Source organism: Bombina bombina, chromosome 6 (assembly GCF_027579735.1).
Source record: "Bombina bombina isolate aBomBom1 chromosome 6, aBomBom1.pri, whole genome shotgun sequence".
Classification (NCBI taxonomy): Eukaryota; Metazoa; Chordata; class Amphibia; order Anura; family Bombinatoridae; genus Bombina; species Bombina bombina.
The window spans coordinates 308,432,310-308,451,717 of record NC_069504.1 but is presented as its reverse complement, the minus strand read 5'-3'; positions in this window follow the sequence as shown (position 1 = coordinate 308,451,717).

The following is a 19,408-nucleotide window of genomic DNA, read 5'->3' as shown; positions in this document are numbered from 1 at the left end:
TAGGGGTTAATACTATTTATTATAGGGTTAGTGAGGCGGGTTAGGGGTTCATAACTTTATTATAGTAGCGGTACGGTCCGCTCGGCAGATTAGGGGTTAATAAGTGTAGGCAGGTGTCGGCGACGTTGAGGGGGGCAGATTAGGGGTTAATAAATATAATATAGGGGTCGGCGGTGTTAGGGGCAGCAGATTAGGGGTACATAGGGATAACGTAGGTGGCGGTCGGCAGATTAGGGGTTAAAATTTTTAATCGAGTGGCGGCGATGTGGGGGGAGCTCGGTTTAGGGGTACATAGGTAGTTTATGGGTGTTAGTGTACTTTAGGGTACAGTAGTTAAGAGCTTTATAAACCGGCATTAGCCAGAAAGCTCTTAACTCCTGCTATTTTCAGGCGGCTGAAGTTTTGTCGTTAGAGCTCTAACGCTCACTTCAGAAACGACTCTAAATACCGGCGTTAGAAAGATCCCATTGAAAATATAGGCTACGCAAATGGCGTAGGGGGATCTGCGGTATGGAAAAGTCGCGGCTGAAAAGTGAGCGTTAGACCCTTTAATCACTGACTCCAAATACCAGCGGGCGGCCAAAACCAGCGTTAGGAGCCTCTAACGCTGGTTTTGACGGCTACCGCCGAACTCCAAATCTAGGCCTTAGTTAGCTACAATAGAACTAATAGTTTTATTAACTATTTACTAACTACCTAGTTAAAATAAATACAAACTTACCTGTGAAATAAAGCCTAAGCTGCCTTATACTAAAACCTAACATTACAAAAAGTAAGAAAAACTACCATTACAAAAAAATTTAAAACACTAAAATTACAAAAAATAAAAAAACCTACCATTACAAAAAATAACAAACAAAATTATCCAAACAATAAAAATTATTCATATTCTAATATCCTGTTTTTTTTTAAAAAAACATGCCAAAATAAAAAAGTCTAATTTATAATAAACTACAAATTTTGTAGGGCATTGACTTAAAGATAACTGCTCTTTTCCTAGAAAACCAACACCCCATAACAGTATACAAACTCCCTCCACCCCAAACCCACAAAATAAAAATAAAGTAAAACCTAATCTATTGCCCTTAAAAGGGCATTCAGCTATTTTTCCTGCCCTTAAAAGGCCATTCAGCTCTTTTATGAAATGCCCAACCCCTAATCTAAAAATAAAAACCCACCCCAAAATGAAAAATAAAATTACACAAAATAACAAACTAATTATCAAAAATAATAAAAAATATTTTTTATTCTAATACCCATTTAAAAAAAACACCCCAAAATAAAAGAAACCTAATCTAGAATAAACTACCAATAGCCCTTAAAAGGACCTTTTGTAGGGCATTGCCCTAAAGATATCAGCTCTTTTTCTAAAAAAAATATAAAGACCCACTAACATTACAAACCCCCACCTCCCAAACCCACAAAAAAACCTAATCTACCCATTGCCCTGAAAAGGGCATTTTTATGGGCATTGCCCTGAAAAGGGCATTTTTATGGGCATTGCCCTGAAAAGGGCATTTTTATGGGCATTGCCCTGAAAAGGGCATTTTTATGGGCATTGCCCTGAAAAGGGCATTTTTATGGGCATTGCCCTGAAAAGAGCATTTTTATGGGCATTGCCCTGAAAAGGGCATTTTTATGGGCATTGCCCTGAAAAGGGCATTTTTATGGGCATTGCCCTGAAAAGAGCATTTTTATAGGCATTGCCCTGAAAAGAGCATTTTTATGGGCATTGCCCTGAAAAGAGCATTTTTATGGGCATTGCCCTGAAAAGGGCATTCAGCTCTTTTGCTGCCCTTAAAAGGGAATTCAGCTCTTTTAAGAGTGCCCACCCTAATCTAAAAAAAAAAACACCACAAAAAAACCATTAAAAAAACCTAACACTAACCCCTCTTTAGGTACTCAAAGTTGTTGAAGTCCTGCTTGAACGATCTTCATCCCGGCGGCTCCATCTTCATCCAGGCCGCATCTTCATCCATCGCGGGACCGGCATCTTCTTCATCCCTGTGGAGGCTGAGCGGTGATGCACGAAGGTCCAGGCTGATATCCGGGCGGAGGTCCAGGTGGAGGTCCATCGATCCGATGTGGAGGTCCTTTTCATGCGATCTTCCGCCACATACTGAGGACTGAAATGCAAGGTATCCCTTTTATACTGGGGGTACCATTGCATTCCTATTGGCTGAAAAATTTGAATCAGCCAATAGGAATTAGGGCGGCTAAAATCCTATTGGCTGTTCAAATCAGCCATTAGGATTTAAGCAGCTCTCATTCTATTGGCTGATTCGAATTGGCTGTATTTTAGTTTTCTTTAGTTGGTAGTTAGTTTAATTTTAGTTTAATAGTTATATTAGTTTAATTGTTAGTTAAAACTTAGTTTTTTTTAATTTGACAGGTAAGTTTTAATTTAATTTAAGATAGGGAAAATGCAATTTTAATATAAAGTTAGGGGGTGTTAGGTTTAGGGGTTACTAGTTTAAATGAGTTTATTGGGATGTGGGGGCTTTCGGTTTAGGGGTTAATTGTTTAATTTAGTATATTTCATTGTGGGTTGATTGCGGTTTAGGGGTTAATAGGTTTATTATAGTGGCGGCGGTGTCCGGGAGCGGTGGAATAGGGGTTAATAACTTTAGTATAGTGGGGGCGATGTGGGCGGATGGCAGATAAGGGGTTAATAATATTTAAATAGTGTTTGCTATGCAGGAGGGTGACGGTTTATGGGTTAATAACTTTATTACAGTGGTGACGATGTCGGGGAGCGGTGGAATAGGGGTTAATAAATATTATTAGTGGCAGTGATGTCGGGAGTGGCAGATTAGGGGTTAATAAATTTAATATAGTATTTGCGATGCGGGAGGGCTTCGGTTAAGAGGTCAATAGGTAGTTTATGGGTGTTAGTGTACTTTGCAACACTTTAGTTATGAGTTTTATGTAATAGTTTTGTTGCGTAACAATCATAACTACTGCTCTCAGATGGCGGTACAGATCTTGTCATAAGCTTTTTAGCCTCACTGCAAAACTCGTAATGGCTGCGCTATGGAAGTCCCATGAAAAAACGTCATTTTTACGAGTACAGGACTGACGTTGCATTACAGGCTAAAAAGGCTTGCGGTACAGCTATACCGACAATATTTGTAATGGCTGCATTGCTGTTTTAACGCAATTTTTCAGCATTAAAACACGAACGCACAACTCGTACTCTACCTGATTGTTAGATAATTACTATATAAAAGTGACATAACAGAAAAGAAAAAAAGTCTTTTTTTTACAACAGTTTGTACAACAGTTTGCACAAAACAGAACATAGATATGTAATACAGCACCTCATTTTATGAATAAAGGAAATATTTTCTCTGAGTAAGTGGGAGCCACTCATGGACCCACCTGGATTAATATACCTCTAATTGATGGAAGAATTCATTTATATAACTCACAAAGGCCACTCTTATACAACCCAGAGAAGGATAATAAATATAGATCACTCACTTATATAAATGAAACTGTAAGAATTCTGTAAGTTGGCACACGTATTATCTACTACCTCATTGGTATATTAGTGGAGGGGGTAATGTGTGTTGTTTTCCTGAATAACCAAGGCCTGCCCCTTCCCTCTCATCCAACACAGCTGTGAGCATTGTTCTTACCAGGCGGTGAGCAATAATAGGGAGCACACCGCTGATACTGTATTATTTAGAGCTTTTATTTAAGATTTTTCTAAACAAAATATTTTCCATTTGTGTAAATACTTGTTAATACGCATGATAAATATTTTTAGCGTGTTGTCCCTTTAAAACTACTTAATATAAAGTCAATTCTTTTTCAAATTGCTTTTAAAAGTATAAATACAATTTTGCATTTATGTAAGTGATAAACACACAACTTCTCTTCTTTCTCCAATACTTAGAACAGTGTTTGTATTATGTACTAACAAGTATTTATATGTTACAGCTTGTGTCCCATCTCAATGGATCATAATCATAATCCCATCCTCCTGAGCCCTTTTTTTATGCTATTGAAAGAAGTCCCATTTGCTTTAATCTCCCCTTTTAAATCTAGTTAACCTTAATTACTTTTTTCAGCCTTTTCTCTTTCAATCTTATCCCGCTCACTACTTTTTCTGGGTGGCTTGTCACGAGAGGGAATTTTTAAGGTTATATTCCATTCCCATTCATATAAGAAACAAAAAAAATGAATATAACCAGTACAGCTTCCAAACCAATAATAATAATAAAATAGCTTATGACAATCCAATTAAAAATAGTTAAAGTGATTTTCCAAGAATGTTTGTAAATATTAATCCATTTTTACTAATGATCTTGATAATGTGATTAAAGTTCAACTGTAGAAAATACTTTTTGATCTAGTTTTCCATTTTCATGAGCCTACATGAACTTGCTTACCCGTAGATTGTTTTATTAGTCAAATTTACCTGTTTTATTTCACTTAAAGTTTTTTTTTTTTTACACAAATTTTATTACAAGGACAGAGACTTATATTTTGCATAAGCCTTTTTTTACTGCTCAACAGCTATTCAAAAGTACAATAAACAGTTTAAACATTTAACATAGAGAGAACAGAAATGAAAACAATGACCAATGACAAACAACCCTGTATGGTGTGATTCAAAGCAGACCAATTGGAAAAGTTCATCTTGTTATAAACTGACCACACGGAATCCCAACTGCCTATTTTCTCTTTGCTGCTCTAAAGATAAGTATATATTTTTCTTTGTGAGCTCATCAAGAGTTTTTTATGATGTTATAATAAATTAGTATTGTTCGTTGTCATTATAGCATATTTATATTTGTGTATTATTTATTTTTTCACCCTTTTTTTATTACTTACGTTTTTTAATTTGTCCTTTTACTTTCGTTTTTACTTTACATTTTATTTTCCCCTGTTAGCACTCTGATCTAACACTATCAGTCTTTAATTTTACTTTCACTCATCACTCGTTTTGTTATTCTCCATTTTCTTACCCCTTCTTTGTGGCTTAACTGCTCCCTTCTGTCGGTCTTACTGTTTCTTGCCGACATCTTACGTCCGGGTCACGTGACCACGCACCCTTTTTGTGACGCGGTTGAATTCCCTCTCCTCAGCTGACGCAGCTCCTTCCCGCCCACATTCTTCCCTCAGTTAGCAGTTGATACATTGTTTCTCTTTGTGCTAGTAGTTAAATTGTTATTATTGCGGTTTTACTTATTTATATTACAGGGGTTTTATTCACACATACTTTTTGCTTATTTCATTTAGTTAATTTATTCAGGTCTTTGCCTATTATTTAATGTTAACATTTAGGTTTAGTTAACTTAATTTTATTTGCTCAATCTCCTTAGAATAGTTTTATCTTATTTAAATTTTAATTATTTAAATTATTTTATTACTTTATCATTTTTTGGGCAAAATGTCTCAGGAAGACTCTTATTCTTTAAGTAGAGAGTCTGTAAAAAATGTAATTGATTAATCTATTAAATATTTGAGGCATCAGTTTCAGACAGCTATTTATTCTGTCAAAAAGGTTTCTGGATCACCCAGAAAGGCTACTCATAAAAGAAAACATTTGTCTAAAAAATTTAAAGATGATGTTTATGATGACTTTGATGAAGGAGCTTTCAGTCTGTCCAAATCAGACAAAAGCGTTGAATCTCTTAAAATAATACATTTAAAGGGACAGTCTACCATAGAATTGTTGTTGTTTTAAAAGATAGATAATCCCTTTATTACCCATTCCCCAGTTTTGCATAACCAACACTGTTATATTAATACACTTTTTACCTCTGTGATTACCTTGTATCTAGGAACCTTCTTCCAGCCCCCTGATCACATGACTGTGACTGTTTATTATTTATTGTCTTGCATTTAGCATTGTTTTGTGCTAAATCTTAAATAACCCCCTGTGACTGAACACAGAGTTATCTATATGGCCCACGTGTACTTTTTTGTCTCTTTGTGTTAATAAGAGATTTAAAAAGCCTGTGATAAGAGGCAGCCTTCAAGGGCTTAGAAATTAGCATATGAGCCTACCTATGTTTAGTTTAAACTAAGAATACCAAGAGAAAAAAGCAAATTTGATGATAAAAGTAAATTGGAAAGTTGATTAAAATTAAAAGTCCTATCTAAATAATGAAAGTTTAATTTATACTAGACTGTCCCTTTAAATCCAGATTCAGATTCTGAGTCTTAGATTTTTGCTCCTAAAATACGTGCTGCCAAGAGGAAGGTAAACTTGGTCTCTACAACTGAGTCTTCGGACTCCAATATGGATACAGATATTAATTCTTGGCAGTCTATTTATCCTCCAGAATTTTCTGAGAGTTCTAACTCTGATTACTCTCCTAAAGCCAAAAAAGCTAACGGCTAGATTACGAGTTGTGCGTTAGGGTAAAAAAGCAGCGTTAAGAGGTCCTAACGCTGCTTTTTTACGCCCGCTGCTATTACGAGTCTTGCAGGTTTAGGGTCACCGCACTCCTCTTTGGCCTTACTGCAAAACGACTTACGTAAACTTCGTAAAGTCTTTTTTCTATGGGACTTCCATAGCGCCGGTATTACGAGTCTGTCCTGGGAGGCCAAAAAGTGAGCAGTAAACCCTACCCCGTCAAGAGTCCTATCGCATTTAAAAGTCAGTAGTTAAGAGTTTTATGGTACAACGCTGTAGCATAAAACTCATAACTAAAGTTCAAAAAGTACACTAACACCCATAAACTACCTATTAACCCCTAAACCGAGGCCCTCCCGCATCGCAAACACTATAATAAAAAATTTTAACCCCTAATCTGCCGGTCCGGACACCGCCGCCACCTACATTATATTTATGAACCCCTAATCTGCTGCCCCCAACATGGCTGACACCTACATTATATCTATAAACCCCTAATCTGCCTTCCCCAATGTCGCCGACACCTACATTATACTTACTAACCCCTAATCTGCCACCCCCAATGTCTCCGCCACTATATTAAAGTTATTAACCCCTAAACCTAAGTCTATCCCTAAACCTAACACCCCCTAACTTAAATATAACTTAAATAAATCTAAATAAATATTCCTATCATTAAATAAATTATTCCTATTTAAAACTAAATACTTACCTATAAAATAAACCCTAAGCTAGCTACAATATAACTAATAGTTACATTGTATCTAGCTTAGGGTTTATTTTTATTTTACAGGCAAGTTTGTATTTATTTTAACTAGGTAGAATAGTTATTAAATAGTTATTAACTATTTAGTAACTACCTAGCTAAAATAAATACAAAAGTACCTGTAAAATAAAACCTAACCTAAGTTACAATAACACCTAAAACCACTATAATTAAATAAATTAACTAAATTAAATACAATTAAATAAATTAAATACAATGTGCTAAATTAAATTAAATTAGCTAAAGTACAAAAAAAAAAAACATTGATTTAAACAGCCAATAGAATGCAAGCTCAATCCTATTGGCTGATTGGATGAGCCAATAGGATTGAACTTCAATCCTATTGGCTGATTGCATTAGCCAATAGAATTTTTTCTACCTTAACTCCGATTGGCTGATATAATTCTATCAGCAAGGTTTTATTTTTAGGTTAGGGATTTTGGGCTGCAAAAGAACTAACTGCTCTTTTAAGGGCAATGCCCATCCAAATGCCCTTTTAAGGGCAATGGGGAGCTTAAGTTTTTTTTAGATAATATTTTATTTGGGGGGTTTGTTGTGTGGGTGGTGGGTTTTACTGTTGGGGGGTTGTTTGTATATTTTTTTTACAGGTAACAGAGCTGATTACTTTGGGGCAATGCTCCGCAAAAGGCCCTTTTAAGGGCTATTGGTAGTTCAGTTTAGGCTAGGGTATTTTTTTAATATGGGGGGGGCATTTTTTATTTTAATAGGGCTATAAAATTTGGTGTAATTAGTTTAAATATCTGTAATTTGTTTATTTTCTGTAATTTAGTGTTTGTTTGTTTTTGTACTTTAGCTAAATTAATTTAATTTAGCAAATTGTATGTAATTTATTTAATTGTATTTAATTTAGTTAATTTATTTAATTATAGTGTAGTGTTAGGTGTTATTGTAATTTAGGTTAGGTTTTATTTTACAGGTACTTTTGTATTTATTTTAGCTAGGTAGTTATTAAATAGTTAATAACTATTTAGTAACTATTCTACCTAGTTAAAATAAATACAAACTTGCCTGTAAAATAAAAATAAACCCTAAGCTAGCTACAATGTAACTATTAGTTATATTGTAGCTAACTTAAGGTTTATTTTATAGGTAAGTATTTAGTTTTAAATAGGAATAATTTAGTTAATGATAGGAATATTTATTTAGATTTATTTAAATTATATTTAAGTTAGGGGGTGTTAGGGTTAGACTTAGGTTTAGGGATTAATAACTTTAATATAGTGGCAACGACGTTGGGGGAGGCAGATAAGGGGTTAATAAATGTAGGTAGGTGGGGGCGATGTTAGGGCCGGCAGATTAGGGGTTAATAATATGTAACTGTTTGCGAGGTGGGAGTGCGGCGGTTTAGGGGTTAATTTGTTTATTATAGTGGTGACGACGTTGGGGCCGGGAGATTAGGGGTTAAAAAGTGTAGGTAGGTTGCGACGACATTGGGGACGGCAGATTAGGGGTTAATAAAAATAATGTAGGTGTCGGCAATGTTGGGGGCAGCAGATTAGGGGTTCATAACTATAATGTAGGTGGCGGCGGTGTCCGGAGCGGCAGATTAGGGGTTAATAATATAATGTAGGTGTCGGCGATGTCGGGGGTGGCAGATTAGGGGTTAATAAGTGTAAGATTAGGGGTGTTTAGACTCGCGGTTCATGTTAGGGTGTTAGGTGTAGACATAACTTTTATTTCCCCATAGGAATCAATGGGGCTGCGTTACTGACTTTTTCTCAGCCGGCTCTCCCCGTTGATTCCTATGGGTAAATCGTGCACGAGCACGTTACACCAGCTCATCTCTGACTTAAGCAGCGCTGGTATTGGAGTGCGGTAATGAGCAAAATTTCGCTCAACGCTCACTTCTAGTCTTTTAACGACGGGTTTATAAAAACCCATAATACCAGTGCTGCATGTAAGTGAGTGGTGAGCAAAAACTGCTCGTTAGCACAGCATAACCTCTAACACAAAACTCGTAATCTAGGTGAATGAAATTTAAAAAAGTTAAAAATTAATTAAAAAATCTAAAGTTAAATTGATAGATAACGAGAGGCTTGAATATTTAGATCCGGAAGATCTCCAGCACCCTAGATCTTCCAATTGGAGACCCTCCAAGAGGGTTGCTAAATTTCTTGATCATTATCTAAGAAAGTCCCTCTCCAATAAAGCTAGGTCTACTTTAAAAGCCGAATGTCCTCGCCCTGATTTGCCCCATAAAACCTCTATTACTCCGGAGATTGATGCAAATATTGTTAAATTTGTCAATAATAAAAATTTTAATCTTAACAAAGATTTCTAAAAGCGTGTCAGGATAGATATTTGGATACTTTAGGCCTGATTACTAAAGTTTTTGAACTTACGGAAGAAGCTATTGTAAATAAAGCTATGTTGGATCCCTACATTGTAAGACAATGGGTCCAAAGATCTGTTTATTTATTTGGGGATGCTAACACAACCCTTTCTTCTCAATGTAGAAGAATGGTTTTAAGGAGAATAGATCCTAAAGTATCTGATTTCGCTCCCACAGAGATGGGTCCTCAAGCTGAAGGTCTTCTTTTTGGGGATTTAGGCCTGAAAGAACTTAGTACATATGTCAATTCATTCAATTCCCTAAACAAAGTTAAAACATCTACTAAAAATATTTTTTACAGTCAACCCAGTCGTGTTTTTGAATGGGCCGGGAAAGGAAGAGGTAATTTTGCCGGTCGCTCATACATTAGTAACAGACCTCGGTTCCAACAATTCCAGTAATTCCCTTCTTCAAACCCCTCCCTTTCAAGTTTTTCCCCTCAAGACAACGTTCCTGGACACCTAGATTCTCAAGTTCAAGATCTCGTCCCAGACCAACATAATGTTTAGGCACTAGAATAGGTAACAATACGACCTGATAGAATACTCTGAAAGCAAGAGTCAGCAGAAGTCCAAGAGGAGTTGCGGTAGTTTGCGGCTTGCAGCGTGTGTATGAGAGGAGAGGTTCCTTCACCTGGCGGTAGCTAATGACGTAGGTAGTTAGCAGCCGATACTCTCAGAGGACTAAGTGGTGTGCTGAGAGACAGGGAAGGAGGCGTGAGGGTTCCGCTCTGAGACGCTAAGGAGAGCAGGAGGAGCCGGATTGGCTCAGGTTTCACACACCCGGAGGTGAGTGATTCAATAATCCAGCGTAGAAGAGAGGCAGAGGGATGCCTTAAATAGGCATGTGTATAATTAAATGGCCAGTAGAGCACAGGGAAAAAGAGGTTCTGACACCCTGTTAGAAATGTCATTTCAGTTTCCAATTCTACTTCCCATGGTTCTTTATCTTCTATCAGACCCAAACGGAGATTTTCACAAACTAGTTCTTCAAGGTTCTCTTCGACTTATTGTATGGACAATTTCAGGGGATTCTGGGCTTCCAAAGGTCTTTCTTCATCAGCTAGATCATTATTACAAGATTCATGGGCGCCAGGAACTAAGAAATGTTACTTATCCTCCTGGTCTAAATGGTCTTGCTGGTGCAGTCAAAGACATTTGGATCCCTTTTCAGCTCCTTTAAATGAGATTTAAAATTTTCTCTCTTCTCTTTTTGATGAAGTATTGGCCTATAAATCTATTAATGTTTATAAATCAGCCATTTCAGCAGGCCATGAATTAATTAATAATTTTCCTGTTGGTCAACATATTTCTGTTTCCATACTTATGAAATCTATAAAGATTAAGAGCCCTCCTTCGGCTAAATATTCTTCTTTTTGGGATGTTAATTTATTATTTTCTCTCTTTCAGTCTTGGCCTTCTAAAGAATTACTTTCCCTTAAACAACTTACTTGTAAACTTGCTTCCCTCCTTTGTCTATTATCTTGCAGAAGGGTTTCTGATGTCAAGGCTATAGATTTTTCTTCTAAAATGTTCTCACCTCAAGGCGTCATTTTTAATATTTCTAGAAGAACTAAATCTATGTCTTCTTCTATATTTTATCCTTATTTTTCTGATCATTCTCTGTGTAGTTCTTTGTCTCAAAGAATATGAGAAACGTATTTCCTCTTTTCGAAACTCCTCTTCTAATCAACTTTTGATTTCTTTTTCTCCTCCTCATCTTCCTGTTTCTTCTACTTCTATTAGCAGATGGATCAAATGGGTTATGAATGAAGCAGGAATAGATAAATCTTTAATTTCTCATTCTATAAGAGGAGCTGCTGCTTCTAAAGCTTTTTGTAAATCAGCATCTCTTCAAGAAATTTTAAATGCTGCTGATTGGTCTTCAGACTCTGTCTTTAGACAATTTTATTTTAAACCTATTAATTCTTTACCTCAATGTTTATTAGATTAATAATTGTATTTGTTAGCTTTAAACTTGCAAAATATAAGTCTCTGTCCTTGAAATAAAATTCCGATTATCCTAGCTTTGTGAAGGTATAATCTAGATTTTATTAAAGAGACAGAGACAATTATTTCCCTCCGTATTCCCATGCCCTGTTTAATGTTTTAATACTTATCGTTATTTGCATATTTTCAGCTCCAGGTCCCTCTCCATCTGGATTGTGAAATTCGGATTTCTTCAAAGGATTTTCTTCAAGTTCAAGATTTATCTGACGTTTTACCTTACAGTTCTTCAGGATTTCTTCCTTCGTTTCAAGTTTCGTCTGATGGACTATGTTTCCAGTTTTTTTCTTTATTTTTTCTGGTTTCTGATTATTTTCTTTATTTCAGTTTATGTATTTATTTCAGAAGATTACAAATTTTTCTTATCCAGCACCAAAGATCAAAGAGGCAGTTAAAGATCAAATAGGCAGTTGGGATTCTGTGTGGTCAGTTTATAACAAGACAAACTTTTCCAATTGGTCTGCTTTGAATCATACCATACAGGGTTGTTTGTCATTGGTCATTGTTTTCATTTCTGTTCTCTCTATGTTAAATGTTTAAACTGTTTATTGTAACTTTGAATAGCTGTTGAGCAGTAAAGGAAAAGACTTATGCAAAATAATTGTCTCTGTCTCTTTAATAAAATCTAGATTATACCTTCACAAAGCTAGGATAATCGGAATTGTAGTGAAATGCACTAACATTTTCTTGCCTTACCCAAAAGGTATGAAAGGGGTAATAATCAGATTGTTTTATATATCCAAGATAATCAGCTGTATATTTTTAATTGATGAACCAGGTTGGTTGAAATGTAGTAGTTTAATTTGATGTTAATCACTACAAACTCTGAAGTAAGCCAGGTTAGCTTTTATATTTTTAATATTTTTTAGTGTTTGACTTAAAAATAATTGAATGGTAGAGATAACAGAAATATTAGACAAGGCGACAGCCAAAACTAGTGTTCTGATCATCTTGCAGTTTAGATTGTTTGCATATTATTTTGGAAAGATTTTACTTATTAGATCTGAAAATATAAAGCATCAACATTGCATTGTAAGAATTGTGTTTGTTTTGGCTTTGTTAACTGCTCTGCTTGATAATCATGGATTTTGACCCTTTTCTTGTTTTTTTATCAATGTTACCCATCTGGTGACATCTTTAGCCTGAACTCCTGACAACTCTTTAGTCTCTTGGTTTGGTACCTCCTGACTGCTTGGTTCTGACCCAACTTATCTGACCTGCTTCAACCTGCTCCAGAGACATCTGTCTCAGCCGTGTACCAGAGATACCTGTCCCAGATGTGTACCAATGATACCTGTCTCAGACGTGTACCTTTATAAAAAGATGATTCAATTACACTACTAGTAGGGATGGGTATTCAAACATTCGAAAAAACATAATTTATGTAAGAACTTACCTGATAAATTCATTTCTTTCATATTGGCAAGAGTCCATGAGCTAGTGACATATGGGATATACAATCCTACCAGGAGGGGCAAAGTTTCCCAAACCTCAAAATGCCTATAAATACACCCCTCACCACACCCACAATTCAGTTTATCGAATAGCCAAGCAGTGGGGTGATGAAGAAAGGAGTAGAAAGCATCAACAAAGGAAATTTGGAAATAATTGTGCTTTGTAAAAAAAATCATAACCACCATAAAAAGGGTGGGCCTCATGGACTCTTGCCAATATGAAAGAAATGAATTTATCAGGTAAGTTCTTACATAAATTATGTTTTCTTTCATGTAATTGGCAAGAGTCCATGAGCTAGTGACATATGGGATATCAATACCCAAGATGTGGAGTTATCCACTCAAGAGTCACTAGAGAGGGAGGGAATAAAATAAAAACAGCCATATACCGCTGAAAAAATTAATCCACAACCCAAAAAAATAAGTTTATTTTCATTTTTGAAAGAAAAAAACTTAAATCAAAAGCAGAAGAATCAAACTGAAACAGCTGCCTGAAGAACTTTTCTACCAAAAACTGCTTCCGAAGAAGTAAATACATAAAAACGGTAGAATTTAGAAAATGTATGCAAAGAGGACCAAGTCGCTGCTTTGCAAATCTGATCAACTGAAGCTTCATTCTTAAAAGCCCACGAAGTGGAGACTGATCTAGTAGAATGAGCTATAATTCTCTGAGGCGGGGCTTGACCCAACTCCATATAAGCTTGATGAATCAAAAAAGCTTTAACCAAGAGGCCAAGGAAATAGCAAAGGCCTTCTGACCTTTCCTAGGACCAGAAAATATAATAAATAGACTAGAAGTCTTCCTGAAATCTTTAGTAGCTTCAACATAATATTTCAAAGCTCTCACCACATCCAAAGAATGTAAGGATCTTTCCAAAGGATTCTTAAGATTAGGACACAAGGAAGGGACAACAATTTCTCTACTAATGTTGTTAGAATTCACAACCTTAGGTAAAAATTCAAATGAAGTCCGCAAAACCACCTTATCCTGATGAAAAATCAGAAAGGAGATTCACAAGAAAGAGCACATAGCTCAGAAACTCTTCTAGCAGAAGAGATAGCCAAAAGGAACAACACTTTCCAAGAAAGTATTTTAATGTCCAAAGAATGCATAGGCTGAAATAGAGGAGCCTGTAAAGCCTTCAGAACCAAATTAAGACTCCAAGGAGGAGAAATTGATTTAATGACAGGCTTAATACGAACTAAAGCCTGTACAAAACAGTGTATATCAGGAAGTATAGCAATCTTTCTGTGAAATAAAACAGAAAGAGCGGAGATTTGTCCTTTCAAGGAACTTGCAGACAAACCCTTTTCCAAACCATCCTGAAGAAACTGTAAAATTCTAGGAATTCTAAAAGAATGCCAGGAGAATTTATGAGAAGAACACCATGAAATGTAAGTCTTCCAAACTTTATAATAAATCTTCCTAGAGACTGATTTACGAGCTTGTAACATAGTATCAATCACTGAGTCAGAGAAACCTCTATGACTTAGTACTAAGCGTTCAATTTCTATACCTTCAAATTTAATGATTTGAGATCCTGATGGAAAAACGGACCTTGAGATAGTAGGTCTGGCCGTAACGGAAGTGGCCAAGGCGGGCAACTGGACATCCGAACCAGATCCGCATACCAAAACCTGTGTGGCCATGCTGGCGCTACCAGCAACACAAATGATTGTTCCATGATGATTTTGGAAATAACTCTTGGAAGGAGAACTAGAGGCGGGAAGATATAAGCAGGATGATAACACCAAGGAAGTATTAGCGCATCCACTGCTTCCGCCTGAACATCCCTGGACCTGGATAGGTATCTGGGAAGTTTCTTGTTTAGATGAGAGGCCATGAGATCTATCTCTGGAAGACCCCATATCTGAACAATCTGAGAAAAAACATCTGGATGGAGAGTTCACTCCCCTGGATGTAAAGTCTGGCGGCTGAGATAATCCGCTTCCCAATTGTCTACACCTGGGATATGCACCGCAGAGATTAGATAGGAGCCGGATTCCGCCCAAACAAATATTCGAGATACTTCTTTCATAGCTTGGGGACTGTGAGTCCCACCCCGATGATTGACACATGTCACTGTTGTGAAAATGTCTGTCTGAAAACAAATGAATGGTTCTCTCTTTAACAGAGGCCAAAACTGAAGAGTTCTGAGAATTGCACAGTTCTAAAATATTTATTGGAAATCTCGCCTCTTGAAATTTCCAAACCCCTTGTGCTGTCAGAGATCCTCAAACAGCTCCCCAACCTGAAAGACTCGCATCTGTTGTGATCACAGTCCAGGTTGGCCGAACAAAAGAAGCCCCTTGAACTAAACGATGGTGATCTATCCACCATGTCAGAGAGTGTCGTACATTGGGATTTAAGGATATTAATTGTGATATCTTTGTATAATCCCTGCACCATTGATTCAGCATACAAAGCTGAAGAGGTCTCATGTGAAAACGAGCAAAGGGGATCGCGTCCGATGCTGCAGTCATGAGACCTAAAACTTCCATGCACATAGCCACTGAAGGGAATGACTGAGACTGAAGGTGCCGGCAGGCTGCAACCAATTTAAAATGTCTCTTGTCTGTTAGAGACAGAGTCATGGGCACTGAATCTATCTGGAAGCCTAAAAAAGGTGACCGTTGTCTGAGGAATCAAGAAACTTTTTGGTAAATTGATCGTCCAACCATGTTTCTGAAAAAAACAACACTAGTTGATTCCTGTGAGATTCTGCAGTACGTAAAGACTGAGCTAGTACCAAGATAACGTCCAAATAAGGAAACACTGCGATACCCTGTTCTCTGATTACAGATAATAGGGCACCCAGAACCTTTGAAAAGATCCTTGGAGCTGTTGCTAGGCCAAATGGAAGAGCAACAAATTGGTAATGCTTGTCTACAAAAGAGAATCTCAGAAACGGATAGTGTTCTGGATGAATCGGAATATGAAGGTATGCATCCTGCAAGTCTATTGTGGACATATAATGTCCTTGCTGAACAAAAGGCAGAATAGGCCTTATAGTCACCATCTTGAAAGCTGGTACTCTTACATAACGATTAAAAATTTTCAGATCCAGAACTGGTCTGAATAAATTTTCCTTCTTTGGGACAATGAATAGATTTGAATAAAACCCCAAACCTTGTTCCAGAAGAGGAACTGGCATGATTACCCCTGAAGACTCCAGGTCTGAAACACACTTCAGGAAAGCCTGAGCTTTTACTGGATTTACTGGGATACGTGAGATAAAAAATCTTCTCACAGGAGGTCTTACTCTGAATCCTATTCGATACCCTTGAGAGACAATGCTCTGAATCCATTGATTTTGAACAGAATTTATCCAAATATCCTTGAAAAACCTTAATCTGCCCCCTACCAGCTGAGCTGGAATGAGGACCGCACCTTCATGTGAAGTTAGGGGCTGACTTTGGTTTCCTAAAAGGCTTGGATTTATTCCAATTTGAGGAAGGCTTCCAATTGGAGGCAGATTCCTTGGGGGGAGGATTGAGTTTTTGTTCCTTATTCTGACGAAAGGAACGAAAACGGTTAGAAGCCTTAGATTTACCCTTAGGTTTTTTATCCTGAGGCAGAAAAACTCCCTTTCCCCCAGTAACAGATGAAATAATAGAATCCAACTGAGAACCAAATAAATGATTACCTTGGAAAGAAAGAGATAGTAATCTAGATTTAGATGTCATATCAGCATTCCAAGATTTAAGCCACAAAGCTCTTCTAGCTAATATAGCTAAAGACATGGATCTAACATCACAAATAAAATGATTAGCATGTTGCAGTAAGCGAATAATGCTAGATATGTCAGAATCCAATTCTTGTTGCGCTAAATTCTCCAACCAGAAAGTTGATGCAGCCGCAACATCAGCCAAAGAAATTGCAGGTCTGAGAAGATGACCTGAATATAAATAGGCCTTCCTTAGATAAGATTCAAGCTTCCTATCTAAAGGATCCTTAAAGGAAGTACTATCTTCCATAGGAATAGTGGTACGTTTAGCAAGAGTAGAAATAGCCCCATCAACTTTGGGGATCTTTTCCCAAAACTCTATAGATTTTGCTGGCACAGGATACAATTTTTAAACCTTGAAGAAGGAATAAAGTACCTGGCTTATTCCATTCCTTAGAAATCATATCAGAAATAGCCTCAGGAATAGGAAAAACTCATGGAGAAACCACAGGAGGTTTTAAAAACAGCATTAAAACGTTTATTAGACTGAACGTCAAGAGGACTGGTTACCTCAATATCCAAAGTAATTAACACTTCATTTAATAAAGAACGCATATACTCAATTTTAAATAAATAAGTAGATTTGTCAGTGTCAATGTCTGAGGAGGATCTTCTGAATCAGATAGATCCTTATCAGAAGAGGATAAATTATCATATTGTTGGTCATTTGAAATTTCATCAACTAAATGAGAAGTTTTAAAAAGACCTGTTACATTTATTTGAAGGTGGAAATGCAGACAAAGCCTTCAGAATAGAATCAGAAATACATTCTTTAAAATTTACAGGTATATTATGCACATTAGAAGTTGAAGGAACTGCAACTGGCAATGTACTATTACTGATGGACACATTATCTGCATGTAAAAGTTTATCAAAACAACTATTACAAATGACATTCGGCAATATAATTTCTACAATTTTACAACAAATGCACTTAGCTTTGGTAGAACCGATGTCAGGCAGTAATGTTCCAGCAGAAGCTTCTGAGGCAGGATCAAAGTGAGACATCTTGCAAAATGTAAGAGAAAAAACAACATATAAAGCAAAATGATCTATTTCCTTATATGACAGTTTCAGGAATGGGAAAAAATGCAAATAGCATAGCCCTCTGATAGAGAAAAAATCAAGAGGCAAACATCAATGGGGTATTGAAATAATGAAAAGGTTTGGCGCCAAGTATGACGCACAACGTAACTAAACTTTTTTGGCGCAAAAAAATAACCGGAAATGACACACTTGCGTCACTAATGACGCAACCGTGTGAAAGGTCTCGGCGTCAAGTATGACGCCGGAAATGAAGAACTTGCGTCATAGACGTACTCTTTCGCGCCAAAAAAATTTTCGCACCAAAAATGACGCAATAAAGTTTAGCATTTGTCGCACCCGCGGCCCTAATACCGCCCGCAATTTGTAAGAAGTAGTCAATTGAAAAAAAAAAGACTAAACCCCAGGTAAGAAATAAATGTCATTTTTAAAAGATGTTTATATTCCCCAAATGTGAAACTGACAGTCTGCAGAAGGAAATACATGAACCTGACTCATGGCAAATATAAGTACAATACATATATTAATAACTTTATATAAATGCATAAAGTGCCAAACCATAGCTGAGGTGTCTTAAGTAATAAAAAACATACTTACCAAAAGACACCCATCCACATATAGCAGATAGCCAAACCAGTACTAAAACAGTTATTAGCAGAGGTAATGGTAAATTGAGAGTATATCGTCGATCTGAAAGGGGAGGTAGGAGGTAAATCTCTACGACCGATAACAGAGAACTTATGAAAAAGACCCCCGTTAGGGAAATCATCGTATTCAATAAGTGATACTCCCTTCACGTCCCTCTGACATTCGCTGTACTCTGAGAGGAATCAGGCTTCAACAATGCTGAGAAGCGTATATCAACTTAGAAATCTTAGCACAAACTTACTTCACCACCTCCATAGGAGGCAAAGTTTGTAAAACTGAATTGTGGGTGTGGTGAGGGGTGTATTTATAGGCATTTTGAGGTTTGGGAAACTTTGCCCCTCCTGGTAGGATTGTATATCCCATATGTCACTAGCTCATGGACTCTTGCCAATTACATGAAAGAAAGAAACAAATTTTAACACATTCTTTCATTCGTTTGAAATTTTGAATGTTTGCTCAATATTCTTATATTCGTTTAATGTAATAGTATTTCTAATGCTCTTTAAATGTAATATTCAAATGATGCAATATTTGAAATAGAAACATTTGTATTTGTATCTATTATGTATCAATTTACTAAATTCACTACCACATGAACTATTGAACTTCTGATAGTATTTGTTAAATCGAATGTTACATTTGAAATTTTGAATGTGGACATTTGATCTAATTATCAACATTTAAATTCGAAATTGACATTCAAAAATTGTAAATAGCATTCGATTATAGAATTTTTAAGAATATTCTTTTTTTTTTTTTTTTTTTTTTAAACAATTTTTATTGAGGAATTATACGATACAGTAGACATGCTTTGACAGGAGAGTACAATATTATGTCAAATTGGTATTTTAAAAACATGCTTGTGGATCTTGTATAGTTGTCCTCATTTTAGTCCCCTTAAATAACAATGCGGACCACTCATGGGTCCTCCATGCTGTAATGTAAGCATAAAGGTAGGGATTGTATATAATTAAAACAAAAAACAAACAATTTGAACAAATCAAACAGAAACAAATAAAATTTGAAACTATGAAAG